A 26,700-nucleotide genomic window follows, 5' to 3' on the forward strand; every position below is an offset into this window, starting at 1 on the left:
ATGGGGGCACTGGATTTCACTGGGGCACAGTGGATGACACATAGGGGCAATGGATGGCACAAGAGGGCACTGGCTGACAAATAGGGGGCATTGGATGGCACTAGGGGCACTGGATGTCATTGTTATGGGGGCACTGTGGATGTCACTGTTATGGGGCACTGTGGATGTCACTGTTATGAGGGCACTGTGGATGTCACTGTTATGGGGGCACTGTGGATGTCACTGTTATGGGGCACTGTGGATGTCACTGTTATGAGGGCACTGTGGATGTCACTGTTATGGGGGCACTGTGGACGTCACTGTTATGGGGGCACTGTGGACGTCACTGTTATGGGGGCACTGTGGACGGCACTGTTATGGGGGCACTGTGGACGTCTTTGTTATGGGCGCTGAGTATAAGTGATAGGGCTCTTGCACAGAACCGTATCTGTTTTGCAGTCTGCAAGTCGCGGATCCACTAAATAAGGTTACTGTCCGTGTGCGATTCACATTCTTTTGCAGTCCCATTGAGTTCAATGGGTTTTAAATCTGCATTATGAGGACCAGAATAGGTCATGTTCTATCTTTCGCAGAACTGACATACGGATGTGGAAAGCACATGGACGTCATCAGTGTGGTTTTTACATCCGTATGTCAGTTCCAGTAAAGACAGAACATGTCCTATTCTGGTCCTCAAAATGAGGACCTCAAATCCATGGAACTCAATGGGACTGCAAAAATGTGGATTGCAAAATGGATACGGTCGTGTGCACACTCTGGAGATAGTGAGGGAAGACCCTGTGGACTGTCAGTGATACACCACTCAGCAGGCTGCATCACACAGGATAGGATTAGATACAGATGTGATTGGATACGCTTGCTGATTCAAGCAGTTTTTCACACTCTGGAGATGGTGAGGGAACAGCCTGCAGACGGTCAGTAATGGGATTAGATACATAGCTCAGCAGGCTGTATCACACAAGATAGGATTAGATACACATGTGAGGGCAGAGCCTGTGGACGGTCAGTAATGGGATTTAGACACTGGGTGAGAAGTAGATTCATGTCTGGGTGCAGAAAGATAGACACAGGAGTTTTAGATGGAGTAGCTGCTGCAGGCACAGCAGGGGGGGGGGGGGGGGGGGGGGGGCAGGCAGACCATCAACACTCGCCATACAACCCCCTACCCACTCAACCATGTAAAATATATGAAAATAAAATGCTTACATACAGGAAAAGTAGTCAAGAGTTTACTATGCCCCCCTTATTGCTCCACACTGTAGTTACTCCCCTTTAGTGCCCCCACTTAGTGGAATCCCACTTCACATTAGTGTTGCCCTTTTTGTGCCCCCACACAGTAGTCATGCCCCCTTAGTGCTGCCATGTAGCATTTATGCCTCTTTTGTGCCTCCACACAGTAGTTAGGCCCCTTTGTGCCCCCACACTGTCATCATGCCCTCTTACTGCCTAAACAGTATCATACCCTCCTTGTGCCCCCACAAAATAGTTATGCCCGCTTACAGTAGAACTGGCCCTTTAGTGCCCCCCTTTCAGTGGTGCTGCCCTTTAGTGCCCTCCACCCACAGCCCTTGTAGTGTTAATAAAATAAAGTAATACTCACCTAGCCCTGTTCCCCCGATGATCAGAGCACATCATGCTCACCCCAGTGGAAGGCGTGATGCAGTGATGTCATTATGCCTGCTGCTGGGAAGAGCACAGGCCAGAGAAAGAGGCCCGCGTCATAATGGATGACAGACAAGGTAAGCAATTTATGAGCTGGTAGCTGAAGATGTCAACTCTATACAGAATATCCAGAGCATATCCATATCTTGCTGTGGTACATTGTTTCTGTAGCTCCCATACACTGTAATGGGAGTTACTGAAACAGCTGAGAGCTAGCCCGCTGCCCAGCAGGGATTACTCCCATCTCGCCTTAGTAATGGCAAGATTGGAAAAACACCCTTTAAGCAGTCAATTTTTTTAAAGCGGCTCTGTCACCAGGAACCCTATTAAAGCCTCATTGACATGTAAGTGTTTTCCCATCAGTGATTGTGAGCCAAACCAGGATAGGAGCCTCCACAGACATAAGGTATAAGGGAAAGTTCTGCACCTCTTCTGTGTTTAGAGCTGCACCTGGTTTTGGCTCAAAATCACTGATGGAAATCACTGACAGAACACTGACATGTGAATGAGGCTTAAACCAGACATACTGGAGACTGCATGCAGAGTTGACCTGTGCCCGTCTGTGCTCTAAATCTGCCCTGCTGGGACTTGTGGTGCACCACCACAGCTTACTTCAACCTGTGAAAAGAAAAGAAGAACATCTGGAACATCGCTGTAGTGATTATATTTTTTTTTGCAGCAGCAGAAGTTCCAGATCCCTAATCTCTTCCCAAGCCCTAATCCCTGTCCCCACCCCCCCCCCCCAATCCGATTTTGCCTGCGTCAAACAAATTGTGACTTTTTTGTCACTTTCACCTGGCTTATTTTTTCCTGCACTGCACCACTTTTTCTGTGTGCGAGCTGTGAACGCCAAGCGCTGATCAGTCCGTACTTCACTGTTCAGCACCTGGGCTCATGTACATTTTTAGCTAGTGTTCTTTTTTTTGTATCTGCAGTAAATTTTTATACTGCAGTGTCTACACGGACGCCCCAAACGTCAGCCTGTGTGCGTTCTGCAACCCTGAGCACCAATAAGTACCAGATTTTTTTTATTTTGTTTGGTGAAAAAAAATTATTTGGTGTTACAAAGAAATCAATTTTAGGTAGTGTTAGTGTAGAGTTTTGCACGCACACAATATCTGTGTGTGCGTGCGTCCTGCACCTGCTGATCGCTGATCAGAAACCGGTCTGCTCTATATATATATATATATATATATATATATTTGTGTAAGGGGCTTACGGTAGTACAGTGAAGAGCCCTGGGAAAGCAGGGAATGAGTGTAGTCGGTTGTGGTGTGCCGAAACCGAGGATGAGGTAGGCCTGAGAAAGAAGAGGGCCTACCCAAGGAAAAGATATGGAAGAAATGAGTTGTAAATGAGTGGAGTGGTGGGAGGGTCAAAGCTCAGACCTCAATGATGCAGGAGCCAGGTAAGGGGAGTGCCCTAAATAGGCTGGAGGCGGACCTCAGCCCCTCCCACAAATCCAGGCAATCTGCCTTAATACTTGTGTAAGGGGCTTACGGTAGTACAGTGAAGAGCCCTGGGAAAGCAGGGAATGAGTGTAGTCGGTTGTGGTGTGCCGAAACCGAGGATGAGGTAGGCCTGAGAAAGAAGAGGGCAAAAATGGAAATAACCAGTTTATTGTAGCCAATTGATGTATCAATAGCTTAACCCGACATGTTTTGGAAAGCCACTCTTAAACTCTTGTGTTGGATTGGGGAATGTATTGCGCGTAAGCGGATGACTCCCAGCGCCCCAATCCCCTGATGCCATGAGTGAGGATGTTGGCACTGGAGGCCGTGGACGTGGCTCCAACGCGAAAGGAGTGCCCTGAGTAGTTGGCTGCGTTGAGGCCTAGTTGTGTGAGGGATGACCCGACATGGGTCATGAAGGTGGTGGTGGTGAGTACCGAACCATGTAGTTGAAGTAGCGGTTGAGAGGGTAGAACTTGTGACGCTGATTGTGAGCATCCAGGACCCTGACTGGACACCATCTGTTGTGCGTGGGGTAATATGAAATGTTGACGGGTAAGTGCTGACTATTCTTGGAGTGAGGTAAGGACAGGATGTAGTGAACCATGTGTTTTGACAAGTGGGAGACAAGAAGACAAGGTGAGGTTCGGGTCGAGGAGGCTGTAGTGAATTTCCCGGAACTCAGGAATCCGTAGAAGGTCAAGTAAATGCCGTATTGATGATGGAGTTGGTATCTGTTTCCAGAGGCGTGGCGTCCAGTAAGTCGGATAATGCTTTGAAGATATGATTGATTATGGGTAGCCTCTGGGCTGGACGTGCGGGTTCCGTTTCCTAAATACCTCTGAGTATGGATTTGATCTGGTGCGAGGACATGAAGCTGATGTTATTGGGGTGTATGATTAGCATATGATGTTGAAATGCCAGTGAGATATGGTTTGATGGTGTTGTATGACATGAGTTTGAGGTGGCAAAAAGAAGCCAACCCCGGAAGAGACGTCATGACAAAAAGGGTGCGTGATGTTGTGTTCCAACAGGACCTGTTGAATAGTGTGAACGCTCTGTCGTATGTTCTATGTGTATCGTCTGATAGTGCTAAGCGGGACAAAGACTGGCTATGCCGCATGATGCCTTCTAATCCAGAATGAGCTGTTTGAAATGATGGAGTGATGGAGGCCGTGGGTAACGCTGATGGGAGAGCTTGATGAAATGCCTGAAATTTGACGCGAGACAGACTGTCAGCTGCCGTATTGCCCACCCCCGGGACATAGAAACAATGCAAGAAGAAAATATTGCAAGCGGCCAACCAAGGAAGTCTCCGCAGAAACCTCACGATTGTGAGAGATTTGGAACAATCCTGTTGATGAACTGGCAGGTCGTATGGTTGTCTGAATAGCACCGGACCGACATGTTGCCCATGAATGACCCCACGCTACGGCCGCCGCCACGATGGGGTAGATCTTGAAAAGCGCTGAGGCAGTGGAGAATCCTTCCAACCCCGGACCGCAGGAAACCAGCTGCCCCACAGCCAATCGTTCCCAAAAATGGCCGCGAAGCCTGTGGTAGATGCCGCATCTGACCAGATAGAGGGGGAAGAGTCCGACGGCTGAGGGAGAAACAAGCTCCCGCCATTCCAGGTGGACAGAAATCTCCCCCACATGCCCAGACCTGCCTGCAGCGTGGGCATCCAGGGACAACCTGTGCGAGTCGTGTAGGAAAAGGGGAGAGGTGCAGGAGCCGTGATATAAATGAGCGACACTGAGGTGGATGCGCACGGTAAAGATCAGGGAGCCCAGCAGGGACTGCAGTTCTTTGCGGTTGCCGGTGCTGAGTTGAAGGTAGTTGCCTATGTGGGCGAGAATGTCCTGGATCTTCCCGGATGGCAAACTGGCTGAATCCAACTGGGTACCCAGGAAAGGTGATGACCGTGTCTGGCCTTTCTGTCTTCTTGGTGGCGATGGGTACCCCCGGTTCCTCCTCCGGTATTATGTGCGTCGGGCTGACTTCTTGGTCCTCCAGGCTAACGGTCGACGTGATCACTGGCAATCCGGCCGGTGACGCTGCCGGTGGTGGCCCCGCCAAGGAGAGGGTCGCAGTGACCGATTCCAGCCTCTCCAACCTGGCGTTGACTTTAGACATGGATGACATTTAGGGAGGACAGCATGGTATGTATATCCCCTGTGCTGGACTGGCTAGGTCCTCCCCTGCCTCCCTGTTATCGATTGGCGTGAGCAGCAGCCGGAAAAGCTCTGCTTCCCTCGCCGTGGCGGGGAAGGGAACATGCCGTCACCTTGACTCCGTCGTTATGCGCGGGATTGCCCAGGATCTGATGGGTGCTGGACTGGCTAGACCGTCTCCCTGGGTAGCAGTGACGGATCTAGCAGGGGTGCCAGGTAGGGAGAAGTTCTCTTTCCCTTCCAGAGACATAGTAAAACAAAACAGTTGATTAGCTTGGGGAAACACAGGATCGTGCTGGCTAGCTAGGCCGGACGGCGAAAAAATTATACTTGCATGGTGACAGATGAGGCCCTGCTAATTGTCAAGCGGCTTGAGAGGCTCTACCTATGATTTGGCGCGAGGGGTTAATGAGGCCACTTGTGGTAGTGGCAGGAGCGTTGGCCTCTCGGTGACTGTAAGACAGGACTAGGGGAAGGGAGTGACAGGTGAGGCCCTCTCTATGCAACACGCGAGGCGACTTACTAACGAGGTGGCGCGTTGGGCGGGTGCCTCTGTACGTTTGAGGCGGGGTGTCGGCCTCGCGGGACCACTAACTGCTGGCGAAGCCAAGAAGGGGGTAACCTAGTGGGATGATGGTGCCCCTAAAGCCAGCACGCTGACCCTAACGGGATTATTCGAAATGTAAGGAAGACTTTTGTTAATGAGCAGGTGAACGTACCTGGTGGTAAGAAAAATTCTCCGGATACATGGTAGTGCAAAATACAATATAGGTTGACCGCCTGAAAAAAGAAAGGGGGAGGGTAGACATAAAATAGTGTGATGAAATGTGCAAATGCATATGGTACATATACACGACCGGGAGGATCATGGCGGTTGTTCATGAAACGACAGCTTGCGCCTGGTGTGAAAAGAGACCAGTGCGTGCCGTGTGGCCATGCCCAGGCGGAAAGCGCGTGCCGGCAATTTAATGGAATATTTGGACCGTGTTTCTGCAATTCCCACCTATTTATTGATTATGATAAAACAATTATAATATATATTTATTTTTATTTTATTTTATTTTTTTATTTTTTTTCCGGATGACCAGACGATGACTCCTCCCCCCAGTGCTTCCATTATTAAATTTTTTTTTTTTTTTTTAAGCTGATGACCTATCCAAAGGGTAGATCATTGTTAGCAAAAGGTGAAGAACCCTTTTGAGACAGTCTCTTTGCAGCTGAGGCCTGGCTTATAATCTTCATGTTTATTCCAAAAGGTGTTTGATGGCGTTTTTTTATATTTTTTTTTATTTTTTTTTCTTTTCTTTGTGTGGGCTGCTGGGGTGTTATATGACTGTAAGGGGCGTGCTGGAAGGCTCCCCTGCCGTCCGACGGCGCCCCCCCCCGCAACAGAAGCGGCGCGCACGGCCGCCGGGACACCGCGCACACGCCGACGGAATCGCCGCGCATGCGCAGAACCCCGGCCGCGCATGCGCAGACCAGGCACCAGGACGCGGCCGGGCGCCATCGGCCGCGCGGCAGGAGGAGCGGTAACCAGGCAGGAGGTGGTGGGGAGGGGATGTCAGGGCAGCGGTAAGCCCAGTGGAGGTGAAATGAATGGGGGGGGGGGTGCAGGTTGCACCGCCGCTGCCCCCGTGACAGCGCACCTAAATGACCGGGGGGGGCCATGAACGTTGTTGGTGAAGTGAAAATGAATCATGTGGAACATGCTTGGAGGATTATGTGACTGTTTGTAAGGAGTGACATTTTGGAGCATAGGAAAAATGAAAGCCATTTATTTTTGAACCCATTCGTCCGGAGTCCCCCCACGGCCGCCGGGACACCGCGCATGCGCCGATGAAATCGCCGCGCATGCGCAGAACCCCAGCCGCGCATGCGCAGACCAGGCCCCAGGACGCGGCCGGGCGCCATCGGCCGCGCGGCAGGAGGAGTGGCAAACAGGCAGGAGGCGGTGGGGAGGGGATGTCCGCGCCGCGGCAAGCCCAGTGAAGTTTGAAATGAATGGGGGGTGTGCCGGGTGTACCGCAGCTGGCCCCTGTGCTGTGTATCTGGAAAACGAGGAGGGGAGGGGGGGGGGGGGAGGGCATGAATGTTGGATGTTTGAGGGGTGAAACCCAGAAATGGGGAATGGGGCTGGAACCATCAGGGGGCTGACCGGAGTGACGGTCCTGTGGGGAGACGCCAGAATAGGCATGAGCAATGAGCTGCCGGTGATTGCTGCGAGCAGCCGTGACATGGATGCAGTGTGTGTGAAAAGAACCATGGGAAAAAAGGGGGGGGGGGTATTTAATCCACGAACCATTGGTCGCATGCTGCCAGAGCTGTTGACCGGAATGGTGGTGCGGTTTGTGAATGAATATGCATGAAACAGGTGTGACAGAAATGAATGCTGGTGACTTGCATGAAAACCGTGACATTGGTGCGCATTGATGAAGTGAGATGAACCGGTACAGGGGCAACCGTGAGGCCCTGCTGTACCGTATGAAATAACTCATACGCATTTGTGCTCCTGCAGCCGTGCACATGAACATGAGGAGGGGGGGGGGGGGCATGAATGTGGATGATTGTGGGGTGATATGGACTGAAAAAGAAATGGGGAACGAGCCTGGACCCCAGGGGTGCTGACCGCAGTGTTGTGCCTGTGGGAAGATTGCTGAACGAGACATGACAAAATGAGATACTGGTGACTGTGAGAAAGCCGTGACATTAGCGCAGCGTCTATGAAATGAAATGAAACTGAAATGGGGGATTAGGCCAGAAACCATGCCGCATGCTGCAGAGGTGTTGACCGGAATGGTAGTCCGGTGTGGACAAATTGCGCATGAACAAGGCGTGACAGAAATGAATACTAGTGACTTGTATGAGAAAACCGTGACATTGGTGCAGCGTATGATGAAATGAAATGAACCGGTACAGGGGCAACCGTGAGGCCCCGGCTGTACCGTATGGATGACTCAGAAACCACTGCCTGCATGCCGCAGGGGTGTTGACCGGAGTGGTGATACGGTGTAGATAAATTTATGCATGAACGAGACATGACAGAAATGAAATGCTGGTGACCTGGGCGAGAAAGCTGTGACATTAGTGCAGCATTCGGTGAAATGAAATGAACAGAAATGGGGGGATTGCCTAGGAAACGACTGCATGCTTGCCGCAGGGGTGCTGACTGGAATAATGGTACCATGTAGACAAATTGTGCATGAACAAGGCGTGACAGAAATGAAATACTGGTGACTTGTATGAGAAAACAGTGACATTGGTGCAGCGTTTGGTGAAATGAATTGAACCGGTATAGGGGGCAACCGTGAGGCCCCGGCTGTACCGCATGGATGACTCGCAGTTTAACGGGCAAACGTGACCCAGTGAACCTGAGTAAAGCCGGAAAAATAGAACCGAAATGCTCCAAATCCAGAACCGATGGCAACGAAAAACTCCCAGGAATTCAGCGACTCGCAGGCAACTCTCCAGACATTGCACAAGCGACCTCCTCTCTCAAAAGCTCAGACCTCAATGATGCAGGAGCCAGGTAAGGGGAGTGCCCTAAATAGGCTGGAGGCGGACCTCAGCCCCTCCCACAAATCCAGGCAATCTGCCTTAATACATATATAAAAATCTCCATATACCTATATAGATAGAAATTAATTAATTTTAGTTAGGTAGTGTTAGTGTAGATCTTTGCACGCACATAATATCTGTGCGTGTGTGTGCGTCCTGCACCTGCTGAGCGCTAATCAGAAACATCTATTTTTCTGACTGGTCTGCTCAGTTTACTGTGCAGATTATTATTTTTTTTTTCCTGTAGATTATATATATATATATATATATATATATATATATATCTCCATATACATATACATATATATAAAAATCAGTTTTACTTAGGTAGTGTTAGTGTAGATCTTTGCACGCATGCAACATCTTTTTGCGTGCGTGCATCCTGCACCTGTATTTTTTTATACTACTTTTCTCTGTATTTCAAATTTATTACAAGCCCCTTCACGTGTGAAAACACAACATACACACCCCTGACAATAAATAAAGATTTACACATTTCACACGTCACACCACAATAAAATAAAAATAGCCTGTCCGTCCCAATGAGTATACTCTGAAGAGGCATAAGCCATCCTTGTCTCTGATACTGAGTCTGCTAGAGAGGGAGAAGAGGATGCCACATTCCTCTACTCCTCTACCCTCTCATCATCATCATCATCCAGTGATGAGGGACCCTCTAGAAGGCGCCCCAGGGTAGCAGCGGAGGCATCCCCCCAGAGTGAATCCTTATGGACCCTACCCGCAGAGGATAATCAGCCCCAAATTCCGGATTTTGAGGGCAGCTCTGTAATACAGATAGATTGTGCGGGCTTCACTGAACTAGATTTTTTCTAAATCATCTTCGCTGAAAATTTTGTAAATTTAATGGTGGCCCAAACCAATTTATACGCCCAACAATTCATTGCTCAGAACCCCACAACGCCATATGCTAGACCCCTAGGTTGGACTCCAGAAAATGCAGCAGATATAATAAAGTTTTGGGGACTCGTGCTGCATATGGGCGTTGTAAAGAAGTCAAACGTTAGACAATATTGGAGTTTGGACATTTTCTGCCAGACTCCAATTTACAGTAATACCATGACCCGGAAGCGATTTGAGTCAATTCAGAAATTCTTACACTGAAAAGACAATGCACAGGGCCCACCCCATAATGACTCGATGTTTGAGCATCTGTTCAAGGTTAGTCCTGTCCTCGACCACTTTAACACTAGGTTTGCTAAGGTGTACACCCCTGATAAAAATGTCTGTGTAGATGAGTCTCTATTACTTTTCAATGGAAGGATTAGATTCCGCCAGTACCTGCCTAGCAAACAGGCAATATATGGTATTAAGAGTAGCTCTGGGTACACCAACAAGTTCTGCATTTACAAGGGAAAAGATTCCCGGATAGAACCACCAGAATAACCCCCGCCCCCCACCCCCACCCTACTGCTGGATAAGGGTTACCACCTCTATGTGGATAACTATTACACCAAACCATGTAACCCCAGGGGGGAGTGACAATTACTTAAAACATAACTTTTACTAATGAATGTTAAAAGGAAAACAAATCCACTAGGTGACGCATCAAAAATAGAAAATGGAGGGTCCAATTATGGTACCCCAACACTGGTAGAAAAGTAGAATATGTCCTGCTCCACCTGAGGATAGGTGCGAGCAGTCTTACCCGAACCAGTACACGTGGTGGGACCCACTTCTCCTAGAGATATCGATGATGGCAGTTCCAGATAGACATGTGGTGTCAGTCTGTTGGAACAAGCCAAAAGAGGGAGTCGATGCAGGTGGAGGAGCTCTGTACCCTGTAGGCCCTGTTAAATCCTATGTGAGGGGAAGGGGTCTATGAGAGTCCTACCTATCTATACTGAGCTACCCGCCCCGAAAGGGTCCGGATACCTGTCCCTACTCAGGCCAAGTCCCTGGTTCTGGAAGCTAATAAACATTTGATTGAGCTCCTATTGACATCCCTACGTGGCACGTTTCTGTCCGTGTCGACTCTTCAGGGGATATATTATGTAAAGGAACCAAAGCAGCCTGGGGTTTATAGGTTGCAGTGTTAGGATTATATAAATCAAGTGGTGTGCCCCTTTTACTGACCACCATTCACAATAACACCAGCTCCCCTGCCGCTGTACAAGGTACCACAACCACTGTCCCCAAACCAGTTTACATCCTTGATTACAACAGGCACATGGGAGGGGTTGATCTTTTAGATCAAGTTCTGAAGTCCTATATTGCCTCACGAAAAACGAAAGTGTGGTACAAAAAGCTGGCCGTGCACCTCGTACAGACGGCAATTTATAATGCGTACGTGTTTTTTCAGTCTCCAGGCCACACAAGAAATTTTCTTCAGTTCCAAGAGGCGGTTATCAAGGCTCTCATTTTTCAAAGCCAGGCCGGGGAGGGTCCCAGTACTTCATGAAGTTATGGTGCCTGTGTTGTACCAGGGCAACATTTTCCAGGTCAAGTATCCCAGACAACAAGTAAGACCCAAAAAAGATGCAGGGTGTGTTCCAAAAGGGGGAGAAGGAAAGACACCATTTACCACTGCGAAACCTGCCCTGAAATACCTGGCCTGTGCATGCAGGATTGTTTCAAAATCTACCACTCATCCATGGAGTATTAATTGAATTTTATCCTTTATGTACCCTGTAGTTTTACCACCTCATATCTCTGATTTAGTCCGAATAGCTTACATATCCAACAATTTTCACCATCCATTACATATTAATTTCTGTGAAACACCTGTTAGGTCAAAAGTGCCCTTTCCATCACTTAAAATGTTTGAACGGGGGTGCACTTTCCAAAATGGGGTTACTTCTTGGGGTTTTTAATTTCTGGGCACCTCAGGAATTTTTTCAATGCGACATGGCACCTAAGGCCTCTTTCACATGACCATATGGCTTTTTCAGGGTTTTGCAGTCGGTTTTTCATGGATCCGTTGTTCCGTTTTTTTGTTTCCGTTTCTGTTCCGTTTTTCCGTATGACATATACAGTATACATTAATTAAATAGAAAAAATTGGGCTGGGCATAAAATTTTCAACAGATGGTTCCACAAAAACGGAACGCATACGGAAGACATATGGATGCATTTCCGTATGTGTTCCTTTTTTTTTACGGACCCATTGACTTGAATGGAGCCACGTAACGTGATTTGCGGGCAATACCAGGACATGTTCTATCTTTCAACGGAACGGAAATACGGAAACGGAATGCATACGGAGTACATTCCGTTTTTTGTTTTTTTTGAGGAACAAACGGCCCATAAATGGGAAAAAAAACGGTTGTGTGAAAGAGGCCTAAAATCAATGTCTCCCAATTCAGGCCTGCCTGCAAAATCTATATCCCAATTACCCTTCCAGCTAAATCCGCTCTCCAAAAGCCATATGGTGCTCCTTCCAATCTGAACCCTGCTGTTTGCCCATACATCAGTTTTTGAGCACATATGGGGTGTTGCCGTATTCAGGGGAAAATAGGAAACAAAATGTGGGGTGCATTTGTGGGTGTAAAGCAACGTTTTTTTAATTTTCACTGCCAAGTGCTCACACCTTGAAAGATTCCTTGAGGGGTGTGTTTTCCAAAATGGGGTCACTTTTTGGGGGTTTCCAATGCAGGGCCACCTCAGAGTGTCTTCATACAGTGGGGGAAATAATTATTTGACCCCTCACTGATTTTGTAAGTTTGTCCAATGACAAAGAAATGAAAAGTCTCAGAACAGTATCATTTCAATGGTAGGTTTATTGTAACAGTGGCAGATAGCACATCAAAAGGAAAATCGAAAAAAAAACTTTAAATAAAAGATAGCAACTGATTTGCATTTCATTGAGTGAAATAAGTATTTGAACCCCTACCAACCATTAAGAGTTCTGGCTCCCACAGAGTGGTTAGACACTTCTACTCAATTAGTCACCCTCATTAAGGACACCTGTCTTAACTAGTCACCTGTATAAAAGACACCTGTCCACAGAATCAATCAATCAAGCAGACTCCAAACTCTCCAACATGGGAAAGACCAAAGAGCTGTCCAAGGATGTCAGAGACAAAATTGTAGACCTGCACAAGGCTGGAATGGGCTACAAAACCATTAGCAAGAAGCTGGGAGAGAAGGTGACAACTGTTGGTGCGATTGTTCGAAAATGGAAGGAGCACAAAATGACCATCAATCGACCTCGCTCTGGGGCTCCACGCAAGATCTCACCTCGTGGGGTGTCAATGGTTCTGAGAAAGGTGAAAAAGCATCCTAGAACTACATGGGAGGAGTTAGTTAATGACCTCAAATTAGCAGGGACCACAGTCACCAAGAAAACCATTGGAAACACATTACACCGCAATGGATTAAAATCCTGCAGGGCTCGCAAGGTCCCCCTGCTCAGGAAGGCACATGTGCAGGCCCGTCTGAAGTTTGCCAATGAACACCTGAATGATTCAGAGAGTGACTGGGAGAAGGTGCTGTGGTCTGATGAGACCAAAATAGAGCTCTTTGGCATTAACTCAACTCGCTGTGTTTGGAGGAAGAAAAATGCTGCCTATGACCCCCAAAACACCGTCCCCACCGTCAAGCATGGGGGTGGAAACATTTTGCTTTGGGGGTGTTTTTCTGCTAAGGGCACAGGACAACTTATTCGCATAAACGGGAAAATGGACGGAGCCATGTATCGTGAAATCCTGAGCGACAACCTCCTTCCCTCTGCCAGGAAACTGAAAATGGGTCGTGGATGGGTGTTCCAGCACGACAATGACCCAAAACATACAGCAAAGGCAACAAAGGAGTGGCTCAAGAAGAAGCACATTAAGGTCATGGAGTGGCCTAGTCAGTCTCCGGACCTTAATCCAATCGAAAACCTATGGAGGGAGCTCAAGCTCAGAGTTGCACAGAGACAGCCTCGAAACCTTAGGGATTTAGAGATGATCTGCAAAGAGGAGTGGACCAACATTCCTCCTAAAATGTGCGCAAACTTGGTCATCAATTACAAGAAACGTTTGACCTCTGTGCTTGCAAACAAGGGTTTTTCCACCAAGTATTAAGTCTTTTTTTGTTAGAGGGTTCAAATACTTATTTCACTCAATGAAATGCAAATCAGTTGCTATCTTTTATTTAAAGTTATTTTTTCGATTTTCCTTTTGATGTGCTATCTGCCACTGTTACAATAAACCTACCATTGAAATGATACTGTTCTGAGACTTTTCATTTCTTTGTCATTGGACAAACTTACAAAATCAGTGAGGGGTCAAATAATTATTTCCCCCACTGTATGCGACATAGCTCCCAATTACCATTCCAGCTAAATCCACTCTCTAAAAGCCATATGGTGCCCCTTCCACTCTGAACCCTGCTGTGCGACCGTACATCAGTTTTTGAGCACATATGGGGTGTTGCCGTATTTAGAGGAAAATGGGGAGCAAAATGTGGGGTGCATTTTGTCCTGTTACCCTTTGGGAAAGTGAAAAATGTGGGTGTAAAGCAACTTTTTCTTGAAAAAATTTTCATTTTTCATTTTCACTGCCAAGTGTTTCCTAATTCTAGGAAACACCTTTGAGGTCAAAATGCCCACTACACACCTTGAAAGATTCCTTCAGGGGCTTAGTTTCCAAAATGGGGTCACTTTTGGGGGGTTTCCACTGCAGGGCCACCTCAGGGTGTCTTCATTCTCCCAATTACCATTCCAGCTAAATCCGCTCTCCAAAAGCCATATGGTGCTTTTTCCATTCTGAACTCTGCTGTGTGCCCATACATCAGTTTCTGACCACATATGGGCTGATTCTGTAAACTACAGAATCAGGGTAATAAACATTGAGTTTTGTTTGGCTGTTAACCCTTGATGTGTTCCAGGAATTGAAATTGATTAAAATGGAAAATCTGCAAAAAAAAAAAAAAGGGAAATTTTGAAATTTCATCCCCATTTTCCTTTAATTCTTGTGGGATACCTAAAGGGTTAACTAAGTTTGTAGAATTAGTATTGAATAGATTGAGGGGTGTAGTTTCTAAAATGCGGTGATTTATGGGTGTTTTCTAATATGTAAGCCCTACAAAGTGAATTCATAACTGAACTGGTCCTTAAAAAATATGGTTTTGGAAATTTTCTTAAAAATTTTAAGATTTGCTTCTAAACTTCTAAGCATTTTAAAGTCCTCAAAAAAATAAAACCTCATTTAAAAAAGGATCTAAACATGAAGTAGACATATGGGAAAGTAATAACTATTTAAGAGGTATTACTATCTATTTTAAAAGTAGAGAAATCGAAATTTGGAAAGTTGCAAATTCTTCCAAATTTTTGGTAAATTCAGTATTTTTTTTTATAAATAAAAATTTACCACTATCGTGAAGTACAATATGTGACGAGAAAACATTCCCAGAATGGCTTGGATAAGTAAAAGCGTTTTAAAGTTATCACCATATAAAGTGACACATGTCAGATTTGCAAAAAATGTCCTTTCACTACAATAAAAAATCTAAACTAAGCATACAGACATGGAGAGCGGCGCCCAGGGATCTCCCTGCACTTACTATTATCCCTGGGCGCCACTCCGTTCTCCCGGTATAGGCTCCGGTATCTTCAGATTCTCGGCTCAACTGGGAGGAGCCTGCCGGCGTCTCCTTCTCCCAGGCTGTAGCGCTGGCCAATCGCAGCGCTCAGCTCATAGCCTGAGAGACAAAAAAAACTCTCAGGCTATGAGCTGAGCACTGCGATTGGCCAGCGCTACAGCCTGGGAGAAGGAGACGCCGGCAGGCTCCTCCCAGTTGAGCCGAAAATCTGAAGATACCGGAGCCTATACCGGGAGAACGGAGCGGCGCTCTGGGATAATAGTAAGTGCAGGGAGATCCCTGGGCGCCGCTCTCCATGTCTGTATGCTTAGTTTAGATTTTTTATTGTAGTGAAAGGTCCTCTTTAAGGTGAAAAATGGCAGGGTCCTGAAGGGGTTAAGCATTGCTTGTTACACCCTCTGTGCTTTGCACATATCAGAACCGCTTTAAGACCAATACAGACAACATCATTAGGCGGCTGATAATGGTGGAAATACAGCAGAAGAAGGGGTTTTAAATATGTTACCCGTTCACAAGTGCAGCAGGCACCATAGCCACTGGGTCTCTGCTGTTTCAAACAGCAGAGGCCCGGGGAAAATGTCTGTTACCGCCGATAATGCTGATCGCAGACAATTAAGCCTTTAGGTATAATGTGACCACAGCATCTAAATGCGGAAACATGCTCTTTCGAGTCAGGAATGGCTCCTCCCATTGGGGGAGCCGTTCCTTCGCTCTGTTGCGCTGGGATTCTTTCAAGAGAAAACTGGCAGGGCTCCATAAGAAAACAGGAAATGGAGCTTCGATTGTAGTTCTATCGAACTATAATGTAAGCTACAGTATAAGCGATCTGAAGATCCCAAATTCGAGCCTCCTAGTAAAAGTTAAAAAAAAAGAAAGAAAAAAAATTACTCCTAAATTGAAATATAAAAATATTTACCCCATAAAGCGAATGGCATAATGGTAAAAAAATCAAAATGGCCAATTCTGCATTTTTTTCATCACTTCACGTACCCCCCAAAAATTTAATGAAATGTGATCTAAAAGTTGCACATACTCCAAAGTGGTGAAAATACAAACTACAGATCACCCCACAAAAAATTAGCACCCCACATAGCTCTGTAGACATAACTATAAGGCCTCATGCACACAACCGTTTTTCGGGTCCGCATCCGAGCCGCAGTTTTTGCGGCTCGGGTGCGGACCCATTCATTTCAATGGGGCCGCAAAAGATGCGGACAGCACTCCGTGTGCTGTCCGCATTCGTTGCTCCATTCTGAGGCCCCGCAAAAAAAATATAGCATGTCCTATTCTTGTCCGTTTTGCAGACAAGAATAGGCATGTCTACAATGGGCCGCCCATTCCGTTCCTCAAACTTACACACGGTCGTGTGCATGTAGCCTAAAGAGGTTATGGGGGTCATAATATTGTGGTGAAGTTATTTTTTTTTTCTATTAGAACACAGGAGAACTATATAAATGTGTTATTGTTTTAATTGTATGAAGAGCACAGGTTTTACCTGATAGGGAACACCGTAGAGACAAAACCTGTAAAACTGTGGTGGTTATAAGGGAAAATAATAGCATTCTTTATACAGAATGCTAAGTAAATTAGGTATAGAGGGGTTAAAAAAAAAAATAATTAATTAAACTCACCTCATCCACTTGTTCGTGCTGCCTGACTCGTCTTCATTCTTCTTCTTTGATGACCTGGGAGAAAAGGACCGTTGGTGATGTCACTGCGCTCATCACATTATCCATCACCATGGTGATGGATCACATGGTCCATCACATGATCCATCACCATGGTGATGGACCATGTGATGAGCGCAGTGACGTCACCAAAGGTCCTTTTCCTCCCAGGTCATCAAAGAAGAAGAAAGTGTCACGGATGTAGTAGGGGAGAACACCAAAAGACAATCAAGAAGGAAGGGGAAAGACACTAGGCCTCACCGCTAGGGAAGGAAAAGGGTCACCACCTATAAAACCCTGCTCCTGGCCCTAACTCCTATCCGTATGGGCACCTCTCGATGGTAGAGATACCCATACACGGGAACCTAGAAAACCCTGGTGACCCTCATATGCCCTAAAGATAATGACAGGGCAGAGACCACCCGTTCCTTCCCTGGTGAAGGAACTAGCGTCTCACTGAGGCCTAGTAAACAACCGGGGGGGGGGGGGATACAAAACACGACAAGCGGAACATAACTTCAGAGGATGAAGGATGAACAGGACTTCAACACGAACCACACTCAAGCTCTTCCAAGACCAAATGAAGCTATCCCAAGCAAGGAGTGATGGGAAAAGTCAGACTAAATAGGGCGAGGTAAAGGTCACATGATCCACACCTGAACAGGAGGTGTGAACATACCAGCAACACAGACAAAGTGAAACCAATAGAGGCTGTCAGATCACTAATGCGTACATGATCTTTCAGACCTTGTGAAACCTGTCACAGATGTGACAGAAAGACGACGAGCCGGGCAGCGCGAACAAGTGGATGAGAGGAGTTTAATTAAAAAAAAATATATTTTAACCCCTCCATACCTAATTTACTTAGCATTCCGTATGAAGAATGCTATTATTTTCCCTTATAACCATGTTATAAGGGAAAATATTAAAATCTACATAATACCTAACCCAAACCCGAACTTCAGTGAAGAAGTCCAGGTTTGGGTCTGGGTACCACATTCAGTTTTTTCTCACGCGCTGTCACGGCGGGGAGTGAGGGAAACCCCCCACCGTGCGGTGTCAAAGGGTAAAAGGGGATCAGCCTGGTCAAAAGGAGTAATAAGGGAGCAGGTCACCTCCTACAGCGTCCCTAGTCCACTCCCTGACTCCTCACCATATGAGCGGACCCCGAAGGTAGGACGACTCATACTCAGGATTCCTAGAGACCCTAAGTCGCCCTGGTAATCCCTCACCAAGGAGCAGGGAAGAGACGACCTGTTCATCCCAGTCATGGAGGAACAGGAGTCTCTATCTGAGGCCAGGCTGCAAGGAGAGGGGAACACATACAGCATAAGGAGATGGCAGGTAAGCGAAACCAATAACACACTTACCTGCCACAGACACACTGAATGGAACCCGTGCACTAGTGCTGCTGTCCACACCAACATTAAAGGACACAGCAAACACCACAAACCACACAGGAACCCAGGACACCATAGCTGCAATAACATGAGACAGGGGACAGGGGAATGTCTAGTAAACATGCTGGACACCAACCACCACCAGACATGTAACACCAAACTAGACATACAAACACCCTGAACATAACCCACTCCATACAAATAAGGACAGGAAGGGAAGGAGACACCGGGATAACATTGATTACCACAAGGGTGGCCCTGACTGGACAGATGGAACACCCTGGACTGGAGCAGAGCTCCAGCACCAACGACAGCTGAAGTACAACTGACTCCAGCCAGGGAGCCACAGAGGATAAAACCCTAGTGACCACACCCAGCCAGGGAGTTAACTCTTACAGCACCAGACAGAGGGAAGCTACAACTTAAAGGGGAAGTGCACACACAAGCATACCAAACACGTAACCACCGGCAACAGCATGCGTGGCAACCATGTCACGGCAATCACCCAGAAGGCCGAGACACTGCCACCCCCTGCTCTCACAGCAACACGTTGCCGCGGGCAACCGCAAATGTGGCAACAGTGTCACAGCGTACACCATAGGCCATGACACGCGCGTGCAAAATGCATTGCACTAGCGTGGAAAAAACTGATTAACGCAACGCAATCACATACAATACTCACCCCACTCGCAGGCGAAATCGCACGATTTTTTCGCGACGCACCTGCATCCTATCCGGCCCTCACAGACGGCGCCCGTGTGAAAGAGGCCTTACACTTTTTGTGAGGCAAGGTAACAAAAAATAGCAGTTTGGCACCGTTTTTATTTTTTGTTATTTACAATGTTCATCTGACAGGTTAGATTATGTGATATTGTTATACAGCAGGTTCTTACGGACACAGCGATACCTAATATGTATACTTTTTTATTTACTTAAGTTTTACACAATAACAGCATTTTTTAAACCAAAAAATTTTTATTTTATGTTTCAATGGATTATATATATTATATATAACATAGCACAAGCTACAGTCAATTATACAAAAGTATGGAATGACAGTGGGGTCACATAATTTGACATAAACATATACCCAACCCTCAAGGCTTCTTCTGATTGCCTCTATTCAACTCAAACTACCATTTACAAAGCGATGCAATAGAGAAGGTCTGTGGAGTAGGGGCTACCAAAACTTTTCAAAAGCAATAAATGTATCCATACGGATGGCAGTGAGCCGCTCGTAGAGTAAGATTCTATTAATCCTGTCTAGGACGGCCTGGTAACTCAGTGAGGAAGATCGCCATTTAAAAGCGATGTGAATTCTAGCTGCTAAAAGTATAAATTGCGATGATTTAAATTGGCGTATGTAAGCCAAGAGGGTTTATCCCCTAGAAGACATAAGGGAAGTGATGTAGGATAATAATAACACAACACTGCAGATAGTAGACTACTTATTTGGTTCCAGAACCTCCTCACTATCGGGCATGTCCACCAGGTGTGTAGCATTGTACCCACCTCCCCACATCCCCGAAAGCACCTGGAAGAAACCTCAGGATAAATATGGTGTAGTCTAGTTGGAACCATCTAAGTTCTATGTAGGATTTTTATAGATGTCTCTGCTAACGTGGTTTGCCACGACCCCTTGGTAAGAGTCTGGGAGCGCTGGTGCCACCTGGATAATGAATATTCCACATGCATGTCCTCCTCCCACGCTTTAATATAAGGCAGTTTGGCTCCTTCTTTAGCTGCATTAAGTAACCCGTAGATCCGAGATAGCAGACCCTGTTTATATAATGAATATGTAACTGATCGTTCAAAAGGGGTAAAGTCAATGTTTTGGTTAGTAGTTCGTAAGGAATGTAAGAAAGAAAAAATCCGACTCACATTAAATTGCTCCCTTTCAGGGGGGGAGTATTTGTCATTAAGGTCTACCATGGAGATCAATTTACCTCTAATAAGGAATCTATGAAGAAAGCATAACTTATTAGAGATCCACCATGCAAACGCATTCGTCTGGAGTCCAGGAGGAAAAGCGGGATTTCCCACCAAATAAATCAAAGGTGAAAGTTTACATTGTAATGAAAACTTAAATCTAACATATCTCCATAGAAGAAGGGAGTAATAGGACAGGAGGGATGTAGTGCGGATGGTAGGCAGTAAGGGAATGGTAGACCAGGTCAGGGCCCTCCAAGAGTAAGGAGCAAGCTTAGATTGCTCCAGTGAAACCCACAAAGGGTGTATTTTAGGGTCTAGATGAGTCAAAAACAATTGAGCCAGTCTAGTTGCCTTGTAATATTTTATAAGGTTTGGTACAGAAAGACCTCTTTGAGTTTTATGTCGACACATTGTTAGCCTGGATATACGGGGGCGTTTATGCACCCAGATACATTTTAAGACATCCGCTTGGAGGGCCCGCAGGTCAAAGGCGGGGACTGGCACAGGAAGGGTTCTAAATAAATAAAGAAGTCTTGGTAGAACTACCATTCTTATTATATGGATCCTTCCAACCCAGGATACTGGGAGGGAGTTCCAAGACGAGAGGTCTTCTCTAATTTTGCTGTTTAGAGGAAAATAGTAAATTTTGTAGACCGAGTCGATTCTCAAGGGCAATAACGTTCCCAGGTAAGGGCTATAATGGGGTTTATGTTGGAAAGGGAAGTTCTGTAGTAGGAGAGCCCTAGTTTGGGGTGGGGTGTTGCATAAAGGGAGCTCAGACTTGGAATGATTGATTGTAAGGCCTGAGGCAAAAGAAAAGGATTTCAATAATTTCATTAGGGATGGGAAGGATATGACAGGATTGATAATAGAGAGCAGTAGGTCGTCCGCAAAAAGATTTAGCTTATATTCTGTTCCACCAACTGAGAGACCAGTAATATCTGGGTGGGTTCTTATATGAATTGCCAAGAGTTCCATCGCTAGGGCGAATAAGGCCGGGGAAAGAAGGCACCCTTGACGTGTGCCTCTATGGATCGAAATAGGTAGCATGTGTGTGGCAGGGAGTTTAAGGCTAGCTTCAGGGGTGGAATATAGGGCTTGGAGGGCTTTTAAGAAGGTCCCCTAAATACCCATAGAGGAGAATACTTTATAAAGATAATTCCATGACACAGTGTCAAAGGCCTTCTCTATATCTAAAGCCAGCACAGCCAGTGGAGTATCGGTTCTGTTGGATTTTTGTATCATATATTTAAGATTTTTTGAATGTTATCTGGTGCTTCTCTGCCCGGAATGAATCCAACTTGGTCTTTATGTATGAAGTCGGGGAGCAGCCTGTTAAGGTGGCGAGCTAGGATAGAGGGGAATATTTTGTTATCTAAGGAGAGAAATTGGCCTAAAATTGGAGGGCAGTAGGGGGTCCATGTTAGGTTTGGGTATTACAGTATTTTTGGCTGAAAGAAATTCCGATGGAGGTGTTAATCCCTGCAATAATTTAATGCAGTATTGGGTGATGTGTGGGACTAATAATGATGCAACTTTCTTATAATAAAGTGCAGAGAAACCATCGGGTCCTGGGGCCTTTGCCTATTTTCAGAGCTTTAATCCTAAATTCTACTTTTTCCCCCAAAACTTCCCTACCCAGATCTGATAATGCTTCAGGGGTGACTCTAGGGTGACTCTAGGGAGTGGAATAGAAGACAGGAAGTCATCCCTATGGTCCACTGCTGGGTCAGAATATAATTGCTTATAGAAAGCATGGAATGTATCATAAATGACATCAGGGTTTGATGTGGTCTGACCTGAACGTGTACGTATTTGGAATACTTGGTTGATTTTTTGCCTAGCCTTAAGTTGTCAGGCTAGCATTTTATCTGGTTTGTTGGCATATTTATAATAGTATGAAGCTGTCCATCGAAGGGCTTTTTCAGTATTGTTAGAGAGAGGCATATTAATTTGCATTTTAGTGTCTTTCACCGCTTTAAGGAGATATAGAGATAGGGATTGTTGGTGAGTACGCACTAGCCTTCCTAATTTGGCTTCTAAAGCTATTTGAGTTGAGTTCCTGTCTCTCTTCAGTCAAGAGGAGACCCTTATAATCCTCCCCCGCATAAAGGCTTTGTGAGTTAGCCACAGCGTTAATGGATCTATCTCATGGGTAGAAGAAATTTTTTAATTCGTCATGGAGTTGATCACATATGGTTGTCACGATAGGTAAGTCAGCTGGGAAATAACCAAACATGGGAAAACAAACAACTAGGCCCAAAAGCTAGGGAGAAAAGGGTCACCTACTAGCGATCCCTAAAAGCTTTCCCTAAACTGCTGTGCCCATGTGCATACCCTTAGGGTGGAAATGCACATGCCCTCGTGCCTAAACCTAAACACCCTGGGCAAACCCTAAGCAGCAGGGAAAAGGGAAGATGCAACCTGCTTCTTCAAACCAGGAGGAAGCAAGCGTCTCCCTAGAGGAGAGGCCCAGATAAAACACACAAAGGAAAATGAAGGAGAGGACTTATCTTGAGCAGAGCTGGAGCAGACGATCCACCACAAATCAAGAGCTCCCAGGAAGAACTATAACCCGCACAGGCCACTGGGGGAAGGAGGGATAAATAGCCTCACTAACAATGAAACCCAGTACACCTGAGGGAAGGTGGATCCAGCTCAAACCCAAATCAAAACAAACAAAGAAGTCAGACATGTGCGGCCAGTCTGACAGATCTCCGCACATTCACAGGGCAAGGTGTGACAATAGTAGGGTGAGTCAAGAGGGATTCGTTCAGTCTCCAAGAATAAGGAGTGCTGGTTTGGCCAGCGGTGACAATCTCAGCCAAAACAATATCATGGTCCGACCATGAGGAAACAATATGCCTGGAGTAGGGCAGGTAGGACGTGTGAACCAATATCATATCAATACATGTGTATACGTGGTGGGCTGGGGAGTAATAAGTATATCCCCTTTGAGGGCCGTTGTGTTCTCTCCACGAATCCGCCAAGGATAATGATTCTAAAACACACCGTATTTTGGCAGTGTGGGAAGATGGGCGAAGGTGGCTAGGAGGAGATGAGCGATCCAGTGTGGGATTAACATTTACCATACAAAGGATTTCCTCCCTATAATTGCTCACTAGAACCATATATCTCCCATTGGGATCGATAATAGACTGGATTAAAGGGTTTCTATCACTTCGTTTCACCTATTTAGCTTTCAGACACTAGCGATCCGCTAGTGTCTGCTTTATCTAACCATCCTAATATAAGAGCTTATTGTCCTGCCGTTTAGCTAAAAAAATAACTTATATAGATATGCAAATGAGCCTCTAGGTGCTATGGGGGCGCGATTAGCACCTAGAGGCTCCGTCTACCTTGATCGCTTCCCTGCTCAGACATCTCCACTGCGCCTGTTCCTCGGAGCACTATGACGACATCGGCGCAGGCGCAGTGGAGATGTCTGAGCAGGGAAGCGATCAGACATTCACTGCGCATGCGCCGAATACGAGGAGCATCGCATTCCGGAGGAGATGGGCGGGCTGGAGGGACGCGCTGGGCGGCGGCAGTTTGTTAAGGTAGACGGAGCCTCTAGGTGCTAATCACGCCCCCATAGCACCTAGAGGCTCATTTGCATATCTATATAAGTTATTTTTTTAGCTAAACGGCAGGACAATAAGCTCTTATATTAGGATGGTTAGATAAAGCAGACACTAGCGGATCGCTAGTGTCTGAAAGCTAAATAGGTGAAACGAAGTGATAGAAACCCTTTAAGGAAAATAGGAAGGAATTTTTTAACAAAGTGATCACTCCCCTGCTTTTAGAGGGGTATGTAGAGGAGAAGAACCTCATATATTGCGGGTGAAAGTATCTCGGATGTGATGTAGGTGTGAAGTGTGACTCCTGCAGGCAGATCACATCGGGCAAATGCTTAAGGTATGTGGAAAAGGCTGATTTACGTTTCCTAGGGGAATTAAAACCCCTCACATTATGGGATAGTAACTTACACATAATGATGGAATATGGATCAGTGCCAGATTAGAGTGTATTGCCCAACGTGACTCGCCCCAGGATCCCCCCACCACCACCTTCCCACCTGACTAATCCTAAGAAAATATATAGGAATGGTAGGAATAATCCCCAAAAAGAAAACAAGTGAACAATAAAACATTAACATTGTGCTAGCAAGCACTATATAACATAGAATGTGGCTGTGCCTAACAAGGCCAGCAAGTAAAGATGGGTTAGATGGAGGGAGACATGGCCCATAATTAGCCATTGGTTCCTCACCAAGTAACCCTTGCATAGGGAGCAACATGAAAGTCCGTCGCGCCAAATCCCTGCTGTGAGAGAAAAGAAAAAGTGAAGAAAAGAAAGAATATCACTGGAGCATAAGGAACCCCAACGAGTTATAGAAAAGATAACATTAGCAGCCGAAACATTAGAGGTCGGAGAACCTCCTCTCTTATGCGGATGAAATGGTCTTCTTGTAGTTGAATAGGCTCAGGTTGCTGGTGATCTAGTTGCAGAAGAAGACGAGGATGGAACCTTGGTCCAAACTCTGGCTGGACGTTGAGGCCTTGGTGGAGCTGCCGGAATGTCCGCTCCCTCGCAGGGGATCCCCACCTTTTGTAATGCCTCATAGCCTTCCGCTGGTGAGTGGACCGTATGGTTATGGGAGTTTAGCTGAAAAGATAAGGTAAAAGGGAACCCCCATCTATATCGCACTTGCGCCTTCTGCAAGGGTTGTGTGACTGGCCTCATCTCTCTGCGTTTGCGAAGTGTCGCCAAGTCCGCATACAGATGCACAGAGAAAGGGAGTCCGGGAAGGTCGGGGTGGTTCCAGGCAGCTGCCAGTATTTGATCCCTCATCTCAGGATGGTGAAGCTTGAGGACAACATCCCTTGGTAAGGCAGCAGAGTGCGGTTTTCCCAAGGCTCTATGGATTCTGTCCATCCATAGCTGATTTTGCTCTGTCTGGGGAAGCAAAGCTTTAAATAGATCATTCATAGTTGTTTGCAGATCCAAGAAGGTTTCAGGGAGGCCTCTGACACGCAGGTTCCCTTTTCTGGACCTGTTTTCCAGATAGTCTATTTTGAGTTCCAGGGCCGTTATCTGCGCTGCATGGGAGTTAATTTCCTTTCTGTCAGTGCCAATGGCGTCAGCCATATCATCTGCCCTCGTCTCCACTTCAGAGACCCAAGATCCCAGATCTTGTATTTGGCAGGAGAACTCTTCCACCGCCTAAGAAAGCTCAGTACGAAATAGAGAAGCTATATTCTTATATAAGTCAGCCTGACCTAGATCAGTGATGTTGTGAGCGGGTGAGTGTCCACCATAAGCAGAGGAGGCGGGAATGACTGGTGAAGAAACGGGGTCCGCCATGCTGGTGTTTCTGGTATGCCTGAACAGTTCAGACAAAGTCTGCGATGGAGCAGGCGTCCTGGCATGTTTAGGTTTTCCCTTGTTGCGGGTCATCTTCGGGGTCCCCTACATATATGAGGCGAGCTTTTGGAGCCATAAGTACGGCGCTAATGTCATGGTAAGTTCGGCGTGCAGAGCGGAGCTCACGGAGACATGTCCTCCTCGCAAGCCGCGCGCATGCACACCTCCAAAAATGATATTTTAATGTCTCCATGTTCTGAGAGCTATAGTTTTTTTTATTTTTTGAGCGATTTTATTATTTAGGGGCTCATTTTTTGCAGAATGAGGTGACTGTTTTATTGGTACCATTTTGTGGGACATACGCCTTTTTGATCACTTGGTGTTGTACTTTTTGTGATGTAAGGTGACAAAATATGGCTTTTTTTTTTACACAGTTTTTATTTTTTATGATGTTTATCGGATGAGGTGGATCATGTGATATTTATAGAGCCGGCCGTCACGGACGCGGCAATACCAAATATGCATATTTAATTTATTTTTTCCTATGTTTAATATATTTTTTTTATTACTTAATTGGGGATTTTAGAGCTGACATAGTAGCCCCAGTTACAGGGCAAATACACCCCCCAGAGAGGCTGTACAGCGCAATACAGGGCTGTACAGCCTCAGTGCAGGGCTGATCTAGGTCTGTCAAAGACCTGACAGCTCTTGCACTCTCCGGTCCCCGGCGGTCACATGACCGCCGGCTGGGACAGGAAGCAGATAGGTGAGCGCTGTGTATGCAGCGATCTAGAAGGCAGGGACACCTGGGAACTGCCCCTGCCTTCTCTCTGGGTTGCCCTGCTGTCAGTGACAGCGGGCAACCCGCTCTGCAGCTGCACGATTAGCGTGCAGCTGCGATCTCTGAATGGATGTTCCAGAACGTCCATTCAGAGTTAAACATCCACCCA

The 26,700-nt window shown here is 46.4% G+C and overlaps 1 protein-coding gene across 1 annotated transcript in view; it reads right to left on the reverse strand.

The window, feature by feature from the left end:
- The window catches only part of EML3 (EMAP like 3), a 185,708-nt gene that overhangs the window by 34,012 nt on the left and 124,996 nt on the right, over window positions 1-26,700 (reverse strand). The window lies entirely within an intron of this gene.

Source organism: Bufo bufo, chromosome 10, assembly GCF_905171765.1.
Source record: "Bufo bufo chromosome 10, aBufBuf1.1, whole genome shotgun sequence".
NCBI lineage: Eukaryota > Metazoa > Chordata > Amphibia > Anura > Bufonidae > Bufo > Bufo bufo.